This window comes from Cnephaeus nilssonii, assembly GCF_951640355.1.
Source record: "Cnephaeus nilssonii genome assembly, chromosome: 11".
Taxonomy (NCBI): Eukaryota; Metazoa; Chordata; class Mammalia; order Chiroptera; family Vespertilionidae; genus Cnephaeus; species Cnephaeus nilssonii.
The window spans coordinates 21,103,201-21,115,607 of record NC_137082.1 but is presented as its reverse complement, the minus strand read 5'-3'; the positions used below and the strand labels follow the sequence as shown (position 1 = coordinate 21,115,607).

Here is a 12,407-nt window from a genome sequence, read left to right as displayed (position 1 = left end):
TGTTGTTGGACTTTTACTTTTATGTCTGCATCCATGGGCATTTCTGGGTTACCAATATCTTTAGCTCTAAGTTTGGAATATATGGGGCAAGGAGGGAACTCAGCACTCTGTCATTTTTTTGGTCTTGTCTGTCTTTTTTATTCCATTTTTTAGAGCGGTCTTGTTGGGTTTTTGTTATTTGTTTGCTTGCATTTTTTGATTATTCATAATGTCCAGAGTTTTTAGTTGTTTATAGCATGGGAAATAAAGAAAATTGCATCTACTATGTCTTCCCAGAAATGGAAACAGCAGCTTCTTATAAAGTTAAACATAAATCTTCATTTAATCCATCAATTGCCCTTTTGAACATTTGACTCAGAGAAATAAAGACTTATATTCACACAAAAATATGGCATGGAAGTTTCAATAGTTTTATTTGTAATGGCCAAAGATTGGACACAAGCCAGTGTCCTTCATTGGACAAATGGGTAAAAAACTGTGGTATGTCCACACATGGAATACCATTCAGTAATGAAAAGGAACAAACTCTTGATGTATGCAACTACTTGGATGAATCTCAATAGCATTATAGTAGACAGGGAAAAAAAGCCAATTTCTTTTTTTAAATTTTTAAAAAAATATATTTTATTAGTTTTTTACAGAGAGGAAGGGAGAGGGAGAGAGAGTTAGAAACATCGATGAGAGAGAAACATCAATCAGCTGCCTCCTGCACACCCCCTACTGGGGATGTGCCCGCAACCAAGGTACATGCCCCTGACCGGAATAAAACCTGGGACCCTTGAGTCCGCAGGCCGATGCTCTATCCACTGAGCCAAACCGGTTAGGGCACCAATTTCTAATAGTGACATATTGTATGATTCTATTTATATAACATTCTAAAAGTTACAAAATTAAAACCAATGCAGTTTCACTAGTTGTCAGGTTTGGGTTGGGAAAAGGATATTGCTATTAAGGGTTAATACAATACAGTTTCTTTGTGGTGATGGAACAATTCTGTATTTGACTGTTGTGATGTGTACTCAAATTTATACTTATGATGAATTTCATGGAACTACACAAAGACTCACACAACACAAATTAGTGCATGTAAAAACTGTTAAAAATCTATGTAAGATCTGCATCCAAGGGAATTACATTGTACCCATGTGAATTTCCTGTTTTTTGACATTGTGCTATGGTTATATTTATTATGGTTATGTTCATTGGGGAAATCTGGTGAAAGGTAACCAGGAGCTCTATGTATTTGTGCAACTTCTTGTGAGTCTTAAACTACTAGTATTTAAAAATCAAAAGTTATAAAAAAATAATAGCTTATAACAATGCTTTAAAAGATTTTTAAAAATTGAAATGTTGGCTACACAGAAAGTTAAAATGTTTTATATGGTGTATTGATTGTTCTGTATTTTTCCCTTCTCCCACTCAGAATCCTCTACGTTCTTCTCTGGCTAACCCCTTGCCCCAAGAGGCTAACTTTTATTGACTGTATCACCTAGCCACCTCTTCTTCCACATCTCCAGCTTTTATCAGACCCTGCTAGTTACTTTCTCTCTTCTTCTTCCTAAGACCTAGCAGTAGAGGCAGCTCTTTTTTATTGTTAGTACCTTTGTTGGTTTCTGTAACCCTGCCTGCAACTCTGGGCATAGCCCTTTTATTTAATACTTTTTCAGTTAAAACCTTTGAGTGTGCTACCTGTTCCTGTCAGTCCCCTGATATATTTGGCAAAAAAAAGAGATAAATTAAATGGAATTACATATGATTTGTAACTCATATGAAAACAGATTTACCCTCCCTAGTATACAAAGAGTTTCTACAAAAGGATAATAAGAAAGCTAACAACCAAAAGAAAAATGGGCAAAGGGTATGAACAAGCAAAAGAGAAATTCCAGATGGCCAAAAACATGTGAAAATATGTGCCCACATTAGTATTTAGAGAAATACAAATTAAAACAACAATGAAATACATTTTTTACTTATATGATGGGGTCACATTTCCATTTAGGACTGAAAAATTATTCTTGCTACTGAGAGTGTGGGTGGCTGACAACTCTCAATTGATTCCTTCTCCAAGAATGTTTCTCAGTCAGAGAGAGAGGTCTTGACCAAGATTATGCCCTCTCCCTGAGTTGGATTCATGATGTGAGATACAGAAGTCCAACTCTGCCTCCAGGCTCAACAACTCTAAAGGGCTATTTTCCAGGGAACCCAACCCACAGCACAGCATGTGTGAGCCTGTATGGGCATAGAAACTCATAGTGTGAATTGTTGCAGTCTCTTTTGGAAAACAATCTCACATAATCAGTTAAAAAGATAAACAAATATCTTCTGACTTACAATCTTAATTTTCAGAGTTAAAAACAAGAAAAGAGTACACAAGGATATATGTGTATACCATGTACACTGCAATTATATTTACTAGATTAAGTGAAAGTTAGCCTAAATATGTGTATATAGAGAAATGATCTACCAATAGAGGAAAGCTATGTCTATGATTTGAGATTATTAGGAGGGTACTAAGAAGAATGAATAGATGTGTATCTGATGGAATGCTGAGGATACCTAAATATCAGTGATATAATGTAGAATAATAATAAAAGAAGAAAAGCAAGTTACAGATGTGTATGGGAGTGCATATGTACATTGGCCCTGCTATAGCTCATGGAAGATCAACAAATATCAGTGACTGTTCGAAGAACATGTTTTATTGGGGCTGCTCTTCAGCCAAAATGTGCTTGCCTGGCCATGCTTGTTATTGATGGTGATGACCACTCTGATTGGCTGGGTGTGTATCCTGTTTAGTCACTGCCTGTGCTATTCTGGTTAATTATTTTGATTTTATCTCTGCCTATAAAGCATATTGTCAGCTGACTGACAATGTTTGAAAGCCTGTTTATATATAGAGTTGGCAACAGAAACAACAATGTAAAGATTCAGTAAGTCACATTTGTATTCAGATTGTGTCAGGCATTTGGATAGAAAAGGAAATAATTCAACTGAGATATTATATTATGTTATAAATATAAGTAATTAGAATTATAATTAAAACTCCTAATTCTATCTGGTAAGCTCCCTATAATAGACACTCCTTTTGCATTTTGAATTGCATATAGAAAGAGAGAAAGATTGTACATTTTATAATTGAATAGTGACAGAGCATTATTTCTTACTACTCCCACCATGGGCTTCTGGAATATTGGAGCGTATATTTAGCAGTGCCAAATTCAGAAGTTTAGGAGATACTGTTGTAAAGCATAACATACATTAGAGATGCATTGGGAAGAGAGAAAGGTGACATTTTATTAAGGACTTTGAGTTAGTTGGTGGAGTAATAAGCTTATTTTGAGTGTTGTATGATTTATATTACCTTTCTACTGGATAAAATCCAATAGTAGAATGAGATAGTATTTTGATTCATTTTATAAGTAAATAGATGATTATTTAAATAAATACAGGGTGAGGCAAAAGTACGTAGGTTTACAGTTGTGAGTAGGCAAAAACACAGTTCACCCTTGTATTAATATCTATTAATTATTGTATTATTTTCTGTACAAACAACTGTAAGCCTACTTTTGCCCCACCCTGCATTTGCAGGCTAGAGTTTGCTCATTTGTATTTGATATGACCTGACACTGCAGAAGGGCAAAGGATCTCATTATCACCCAAGTCTTTACAAGAAAGAGTCCCCAGTGCATGACGTGGCAATTTGTCGCCTATATTTGGATGGATTTAGACAAAAGCTTGCATCATTTAGAGTTCAGTTCCTTTGACAGTACCTTTTAACATCTTTCTTATTGTTCCGTTTGTGGGTCACTGAAAAGCATTCATGAAGACTTTGTGGTTTAGGGAGTAAGTGAGGCTGTTGTCTAATTTGTTGTAATTGCTTAACTCACTCAAATAGTTTAATTTACCTCCGAATATGTTCAGCAGCTTAGAAGAGAGTTGTTTGTTCAAACATGAAATCCTTATAATTAGAAAAAAGTTATATGGGTTTGTGTTATATAAACTATAGCAAACTTTCTTCCTAATTTAATTAATGTTTAAATAATAACCTTGGTTTAGTTCTTTGTGGGGGAGGGGGAAGCAGGAGAAGAAAGATTACATATGGAAAATTTAGGCTTTATGGAGAAGTAACACACATTTTTCTGTGTGAAATAATTTTCCCACTTAAATCTCCTCCTAAGTACCATTTGGACTTCTGCCTGAGGGAGTGGATTAGCTGTATCTTTCTTCAGTCTGAAATTAACCCCTTCCCTGCAAATTGCTACAACTCTCTGCTTTCAGGTTACTAAACTGCAGGGGAGTACACAAAATGTTCTTCTCTTTCCAGCCCAATTTATCTTTGAAGTGCCAAGAAGTGATATTCTGGCAGCATGTAAATCTGAAATTCTGTTTTGTTTCAACAACAACAAAAAAAGGAAGAAAAAAAATAAAAATTCTCACTCAAGCATGGTTCCCTTCAAACTGACTATCTTTTTTTTCCTATCCTTTTTCTGTCTCAGTATCTGTGAGATATCTCATTAATGGACTGGTATTCCTGGCACAATGCTTTTTAGGAGTTAAATTTCTGGCTAAATGTATGCCACATTTTTAGTGACAAGATAGCATACAGGGAAAATGGAAAATAACACCAGAGTCTTGAATAATGTTGTTAGCTCATCTTCTATGAGTTAATTACATTTCTTCTCTTAAAAAAAGAAAACTATTAAAACTTCAATTTCACATTATGTTGCTTTCACGAATACATCAGTTAGTAGTATATATATTAAGCCATTACTGAAAATGAATTTTTGTTGGCTGGATACTACTACTAGGAAGAACATTGTGAAAAAAACGGGGGGAGAATTTTTATCTTTCCCTGTCTACACAAACTTGTCCCTAGCCTAGTTTAGTGTAACTGCACACTTTTTAAAAGAAGTTATCTACTAGACTTGGTTTAGCAATCTACCAAAATTTTGGTCTTCCATATTTTTTTTTCTTCCAATATTTAGGGAGTCTGAACTTAACGGAAAATGATTGTGTCTGCCTCTGCTTTTATTTATTTATTTATTTATTTATTTATTTATTTATTTTATTTTTTTTACAGAGAGGAAGGGAGAGGGATAGAGAGCTAGAAACATCGATGAGAGAGAAACATCGACCAGCTGCCTCCTGCACACCCCCCACCGGGGATGTGCCCGCAACCAATGTACATGCCCTTGACCGGAATCGAACCTGGGACCTTTCAGTCCGCAGACCGACGCTCTATCCACTGAGCCAAACCGGTTTCGGCTGCCTCTGCTTTTAAAGTAAAAGTAAAATACAGTTAGGCAAATTTATTTTAGGGTGAGCTTACTCTCTTTTATATGGCTAAATCTATTCGGTAGCTTAAACGTTAGGTGCTAAGTCGAATATTATAGACTGTGAATGTTATAAACTGTGAAGGGTAAAAGCTACAAATAAATTGGGACCATACATGCCATTAAGGGAAAGAGTTCAGAAATCAGCCATAGAAAATGATTAAAATAATAAAGGCAGGCAACACCAACCATTGGTGCAACTGAGGTTCTTTTCTTCTGGGGGAGGTGCCACCATTTTGGAAAGCTGGCAGCAAAACAACAGCTAAATAGATACTTACCTTCTGATTCAGCAATTTCATGCCTAGGTGCACACCTAAGAGAAATGAATCCATATGTTCTTCAAGGACATGCACAAGAATGTTTAGAAGAGCACTATTGTTATTAATCCCAAAGTGGAAATAATCTACAGGAGTATGGATGAATTAATTGTGGCACATTGTTACAAAAGAATAATATAGCAAAAAAGGTGAGTCAACCATAAGTACATACAATGACATAGATGAATTTCATGAGGTCAGTATTGAATTAAAAAAAACTGGACATCAGTGAGTATATCTACTATTATTCAATTTTCTTCAAATCCTATTATTCAATAAACTTCAAAAACAAATAAAATAATCTATGGTATTACAAGTAAGGGTGGTGGTTAGAATTACAGGATAGTGACAAGAAGGGTGCATGAGGGGGACTACTGGAGTCCTGGTGATGTTCAGTTTCTTGATCTGTGTGCTGGTTACCTTAGTATGTTCACTTTGTGATTTTTACATATATATTTACTTCAGTAAAAAAGATTAAAAAGAAGGAATGAAGAAAAAGCCAGCTATAGAAATGAAGACTATCGGCAGCCTAAAAATGTTTGTATTTTGTTTATTTCAACCATGAAAAGAGTTTAAGAAAGAAATAGATGATTAAACTCTATGAAAATTTGAGAGTCAAAGTTTATACTCTCCAAGTGTCCAAGGCTAATTGTTTGAACAGAATGTATGGCAGTTCCCACATTGTTTCAGACTTTCCTGATCTTTAGAATTGTTGAAGCTTATCAACTATATTGACTCTAGGTTCTTCTTTTTAAATTGATTTTTAGAGAGAGGAAAGAAGAGAGAGTGACACAGAAAGAGAGATAGATAGATAGAAAACCATGGATTTGTTGTTCCACTTATTTATGCACTCACAGCTTGGTTCTGTTTTTTTAACACACACACACACACATACACACACACGTGTGTATGTGTGTGTGTGTGTATATATATATATTACATTGTGCTATGGTTATATATATATATATATGTGTGTGTGTGTGTGTTATATATGTGTATATATATTGATTTCAGAGAGGAAGGGAGAGGGAGAGAGAGATAGAAACATCAATGATGAGAGAGAATCATTGATCAGCTGCCTCCTGCATGCCCCCCACTGGAGATTAAGCGTACAACCCAGGAATGTGCCCTTGACTGGAATCGAACTTGGGACTCTTCAATCCGCAGGCCAATGCTCTATCATCCACTGAGCCAAACCAGCTAGGGCCACTTGTTTGTTCTTATATGTGCCCTGGGGATCGAACCAGCAACCTCGGTGAATCAGGGGGACGTGTTATGCTAATCAACTGAGCTACCTGGCCAGGGCTCTAGGTCCTTTTTTAGGACATTCTAATTTAGTGTGCTTAAGATGGGGCCAGGTATCTTAATTTTTAGCTTTTTTTTTTTTTAAGACAAATGTTTTATTTGGTAACAAGGACTATAAAATGAATTCTTAATTCATTTGATCTCTTCTGGTAACTGAACTGTAATAGTCAAATGGAGATGAGTGTACAAGAATTTCCATGGAGTCCTTGATCTTTTGCAAAAGTTCAGAGATGCTTGAGTTATGTGACTTGCAGTTTTTATTTTCTAGACAATGTATCAGCAATTCCTACATTTTCCTTCCTGTCTTCAAATTTCATGACAGGAAACAGAAGTACTTCCTTGACATTATTGGAGTCTTTAAGAATCATGGTGACTTGGTCGATGCCCATGCCCCAGCCATCTGTGGGGGGCAGCCCATATTCCAGGGAAGTGCAGAAGTTTTCATCTATAAACATGTTCTTCAAAAAGCTGCCGCTGCCTCATGGTGGTCATTGCTTATTTCCTTCTTCGTGACAAAAAGCTAAAATGCTCAGTCAGACTGTATTTAGAGCGGTGCCATTTTGACAAAGGGCTCATTATCTGTGGGTGAGCACAGATGAATGCAAGATCGGTGCATGTCACTTCCAGGAACTTCCCACAAGCTTATCAAAGAGCCTGGCTGTGGTCCAAGGTAGGAGGCATTCAACAGCTTTTGTCACATGCATATCAAGCATTTTGTGAGTTTTTTTTTTTAGTTTCAGAGAGGTTAGTTTCCAGCAGCTTCCCTCCTAGGGCTTTCTCAAGCTCTTCTACATGCTGATTCTTCAGAAGGGTGGGGTAAGGTCAATCTTGTAGGCATGGCCCTCTGGGCCATCTGAATGGTAGATCACCTGCAACCGCCTTTAATATGCTTCACCATCCTGGAAATCATCTTCTCCATGATTTCAACAAGATTGTGATAGTCTCATAGGCCAAGTAGAAATCACAGGTGCTGAACTCAGGATTGGGAGTCATATTAAGTCCTTCATTCCAGAACTGGCATCCAATTTCATCCATGTCACCAACCACCAGCATCTTATGGTAGAGTTCTGGAGCAATTCTCATATATACATTCAGGTCCAGCTCATCATGGTAGGTGATGAAAGGCTTGGCCACAGCACTCTCTGGGATGATGTTTATCATGAGAGCTTCAGTCTCTAGGAATTCCAACTCATCCAAGAAACTTACATTTTTTAAATCGATTGATTGATTATAGAGAGCAAGGAGAGAGAGAGAGAGAGGATTGATTTGTTGTACATCTTATTTATGCATTCATTGGTTGATTCTTATGTGTGCCTGAACCAAGGTTAGAACCTACAACCTTTGTGTATGGGGAGGACCCTCTAACCAACTGAGCTATCCAGTGAGGGCCAAGACACTTCTTATATATGTGATGATCTTAGAGCAGAGGATAAATTTCTGCCACTCAAAGTCATTCAGGATCAAGTCCAAGTATCCCTGACTGACATATTGTGTTTCCTTGTCTCTGAGGCCAGTGTGGAGATGAGGTAACATATAAAAGCAAGGAGACAGCAGTGTGATCTCATAGGGAATGATGCTCAGCTCACCCTTCTTGATTTTCCCAGGATTTCCCTGAACTCCAATTATGCCTCCCTGACACAGTTTGTTATTGATATGAGTAAATTGTTCTTCTGATTTATGATTCCTGTAATTGGCCATGACTTGAAACTTGACCCCATCTCCTCTAAGGTCATAGAAGTTGAGTTTTCCCCCAGAAGCTCTTTTGGCATGGATTCCAACTGCCACCTTTAAGGTGATGTCACTCAGATGGTCCCCAGGCTGCAGGTGACTATATTCTTTGATGAAGTGAGTGAGGGAAACATTTATATGGAACTTGCGTGGTTATGGGTCCTCCCCATTGGGCTTTAGTTGATAGACTGCTTGTCTGTGGGTCTTGCAGTATTGGTTTGGGTCCAGGTTTTCCTCACTGGCAGCCACATCATTGTCAGTGATGTGGTTGGTGGCAGCAGCATGGGCTCGTTGCTCATTGAGCTTTACTGTTGGACCTCCTTCTCCGCTTCTTTCTTCTCAGCTTTCAGCTGCCTCTTTAGCTCATTTTTTGCTTAGTTTCGGCTCGCCTCCATCCACATGCACCTCAGGCCTCAGCCATTTCTCTAGAGGATCTAACCTTAAAGGTGGTATCTTTATTTTTAAGGCACAACTTGATTAATCTAGTGATTAGTCAAAAAGTGGGAAACGGAATTATGTGATTCTTCTTTTTTTAATTACAGCAAAATATGACATAGCTTGAATTATTTCTGTTTCTCCTCTGTCCTCCCACTTATCTCCAATTCCATTTTGAGCAGTAATTCTCAAACTTTGCTTTATGTACCTGTTAAAAATGCAAATTTCTTGCCCTGGCTGGGTGATTCAGTTGCAGGGTACATAAAGCAAAGTTTGTTTTGATTTGGTCCCCTGTTGGGGCATGTGCAGGAGGCAACTGATCCATGTTTCACTCTCACATTGATGTCTTTTACTCTCTCTCCCTTCCCTCTTCCTCTCTCTCTCTCTCTAAAATAATCAATGAAAACATATCCTCAAACATAAGTTTGAGGAGAGGTATATACATTTTTCATAAGCACATTGGAAGCAGCTCAGATTAGGAAACAGCTGGTTTCAGTGTGTATTGAAAAACTAGGGCCTGGAGGGAAAGAATACACTGGCTAAACATATATGTGGCTTAGTTTTTCCACTTCATGGCTAGGCTAGTTATCTAGCATTGGTTATTATCAAGTCTCTAATAAATATTAAAGTCATGGAGAGGGGAGGTATGTCTCATTTCTTTCTTATCAGTAACTTCACAGCCTGTAAAAGTACTGCTTAACCAATGAGCATTAGGGGAGTCATAAGTTCCAGATGATTTAAGTTATTTTTAGCATGGTTTTATTATAACCTGGAGAAAGTGAGTTTCCTTTTATATTTATATAACCTTTAATAAAACAGTAATCATTTTGCCAATCTCTAGGTTTATTGAGTACCTATTATGTACTTCGTTTCTGAAATATCATTTCATCCCTGTCATTCCATGGGCTCTAATTGGAGGCTTAGGAGCAAAAAAGATTCATTTTATAAATGGCACAGGGCCTCATGAATTTTGATGTTTCACTCATCAGAATTCGAAAATAGGTGTTAGACTGCTTACAGTTCTTTGATAAGCATTCTGTTAAAATCAAAATGCAGAAAAAAATAAAAATGCAGAAAAATGTTTTTAGCTTATTGTAATGCAGATTCATTCAGTCCTTGTAAATTGTAATCATGGTTCTTTCTCCAATTAAGGAAAAAACAAATTATTCAGTTTCCTAGAAACTTTGCTTGCTTACCACCTTGTCTGTATGCATTAAGCAGTTGCTAGAAGAATATTATTTTATTATTTCAGGAATGCAGAGATACAGGGAATGGAAAAGAAGAAAAAAGACTATTATCCTATAGTTAAATGATCAGTTATAGTCAGTTAAGAAGTATTTTCTTAATACATTTTGTCATAGATAGTATGGGACCCCAGATTTCCAGGAATTTCTTTGCCTCTTGCATTCGATAGTTTCTGTTGGTACATGGAAGTGCTTTATAGAAGAGTTTAATAGTGGGGAGAACTAAGTATATTTATTTACTATATTATTTCTATTTTTAAAATATAGGCCAGTCATGTCTGAATTTTGGGGCAAACAAGTAAAATAATGTGAGGTTATCTTAGAGATGAATTGGTGGTACCCATTTTAGAAGGCATTTCAGCATCTAATGTAAATATTTACAACCTGGAATAGTTGGGATTCTAAACTTCTACTTGGAAGAGAGTAAATTATTAAAATCACTTTGGAAAACTGTATGTACTAGAGTTAAACATATATCTACCCTATGACCCAGCAGTGCCACTCTTAGGTGTATTCTCAAGAAAAACATGTGAAATATTCACCAAGAGACTCCACAAGAATCTTTATAGCAGCACTATTCATATCATCCCAAAATGGAAATTACTGTAATATCAATCAACAGCAAAGAAGATAAATAATGAGATTTAATTGTCTTTATTACACACAATCACATATATAGATAGATCTCACAGACAATATTAAGAAAAGAATGCAAAAGAGTATATACTATACAATTCCTTTTATTCAAAGCACTAAAATAGATAAAACAGATATTTGCTATTAGAACTCAGGATAGCTGTTATCCATGGAAATTGTATAGTAACTGAAAGGGGAATGAGAGAGTTTGGCAGGGGAGTGATAATGTTTTTTTTTTATTTTTTATGCTGCTTATAAGGGTGTGTTCAGTTAATGAAAATTTTTTTTTTTATTATATTCTAATAAAAAGTTTAAAGAGCCCTGGCTGCTATGACTCAGTTGGTTGGGCCTTGTCCCCTGTGCCAAAATGTCGCCAGTTTAACTCCCAGTCAAGGCATGTGCCTGGGTCAGGGGCTCAATTCCTGGTAAGGGGTGTGTAGGAGGCAGCAGATGGATGTTGTTTTGTTCTCCCTCTCCAGTCTTTGTCTCTAAAACATAATAAAAATAATCTTTTAAAAAAAGTTTAAAGATATGTGTAAGCATGAGTTTAATGCAAATTGGAATCAGTTTTCAGTTTTTATCAGTTATGTTTACCAAATCTATTTTAGAACATGATGGTCTTAGGTAAAATTAGAGATCAATCCTAATATATAAAAACCCTGGGTCCCTCACATCCACAAGCACCAGAGGCTTGACCAACTGGAAGTCAGTTCTGCAGTCAGCACTGGGTTGCCATGGCGACTCAGTACTGCCTGCTACGGCTGCAGGGGCAGTGACCCAGCACTGACTGCTACGGCTGCAGGGGCAGTGACCCAGCACTGACTGCTGAGGGGGCTGCGAATCGGGCCAGGAGAGAGGCCTGAAGAGATAAGCAGGGTCTGATCTGTAGCCTCTGTGGCAACTGTTGATCAGCACTTGCCTCTCTCTTTCTTCTGGGCTGGCCAGCAGCCATGCCTCCATTTCTCTCCAGGCCTCCACCAGGGCTGCTGATCAGCCCTGCCTTTTTGATCAGGCCCTGTTGATAGGCCCAGAGATGCTGACTGGCATAGAAACCGACCAATCAAAACCAAATCCGTGTGAGGTGTGAGGATTCAATGGCTGCCTAGGAGGTGGAGCTTTTGACGCTGACTGGCATAGAAACTGACCAATCAGAATAAAATCTGGGTCAACTGTGAGGAGCCAATGGCTGCCTAGGAGGCAGAGCTTTTGATGCTGACTGGCATAGAAACCGACCAATCAGAAACAAATTGGCCAGCAGAGGAGGGCAGTTGGAGGTGAGATCAGGCCTGCAGGTGAGGGCAGTTGGGGGTGATCAGGCAGGCAGAGGCAGTTAGGGGCAATCAGGTCAGCAGGGAAGGGCAGTTGGGGGTGACCAGGCTGGCAGGGGAGGACAGTTGGGGACCATTAGG

At 37.7% G+C, this 12,407-nt stretch overlaps 1 protein-coding gene and 1 pseudogene across 6 annotated transcripts in view; one reads left to right on the top strand and one right to left on the bottom strand.

The window, feature by feature from the left end:
* MACROD2 (mono-ADP ribosylhydrolase 2) overlaps positions 1-12,407 on the top strand; it is a gene marked incomplete at its 3' end in the record, with an annotated part of 1,993,251 nt that overhangs the window by 549,324 nt on the left and 1,431,520 nt on the right. The gene's annotated exons all lie outside the window — the stretch shown is intronic.
* The window catches only part of LOC307107398 (lysine--tRNA ligase-like), an 85,706-nt pseudogene continuing 80,511 nt past the window's right edge, over positions 7,213-12,407 (bottom strand). The window contains exons 2-3 of the transcript in view: positions 8,353-9,122; positions 7,213-8,157 (exon numbers count right to left, since the gene is read on the bottom strand). The product of the transcript in view is annotated as a lysine--tRNA ligase-like (transcript). The remainder of the gene's footprint in view (positions 8,158-8,352; positions 9,123-12,407) is intronic.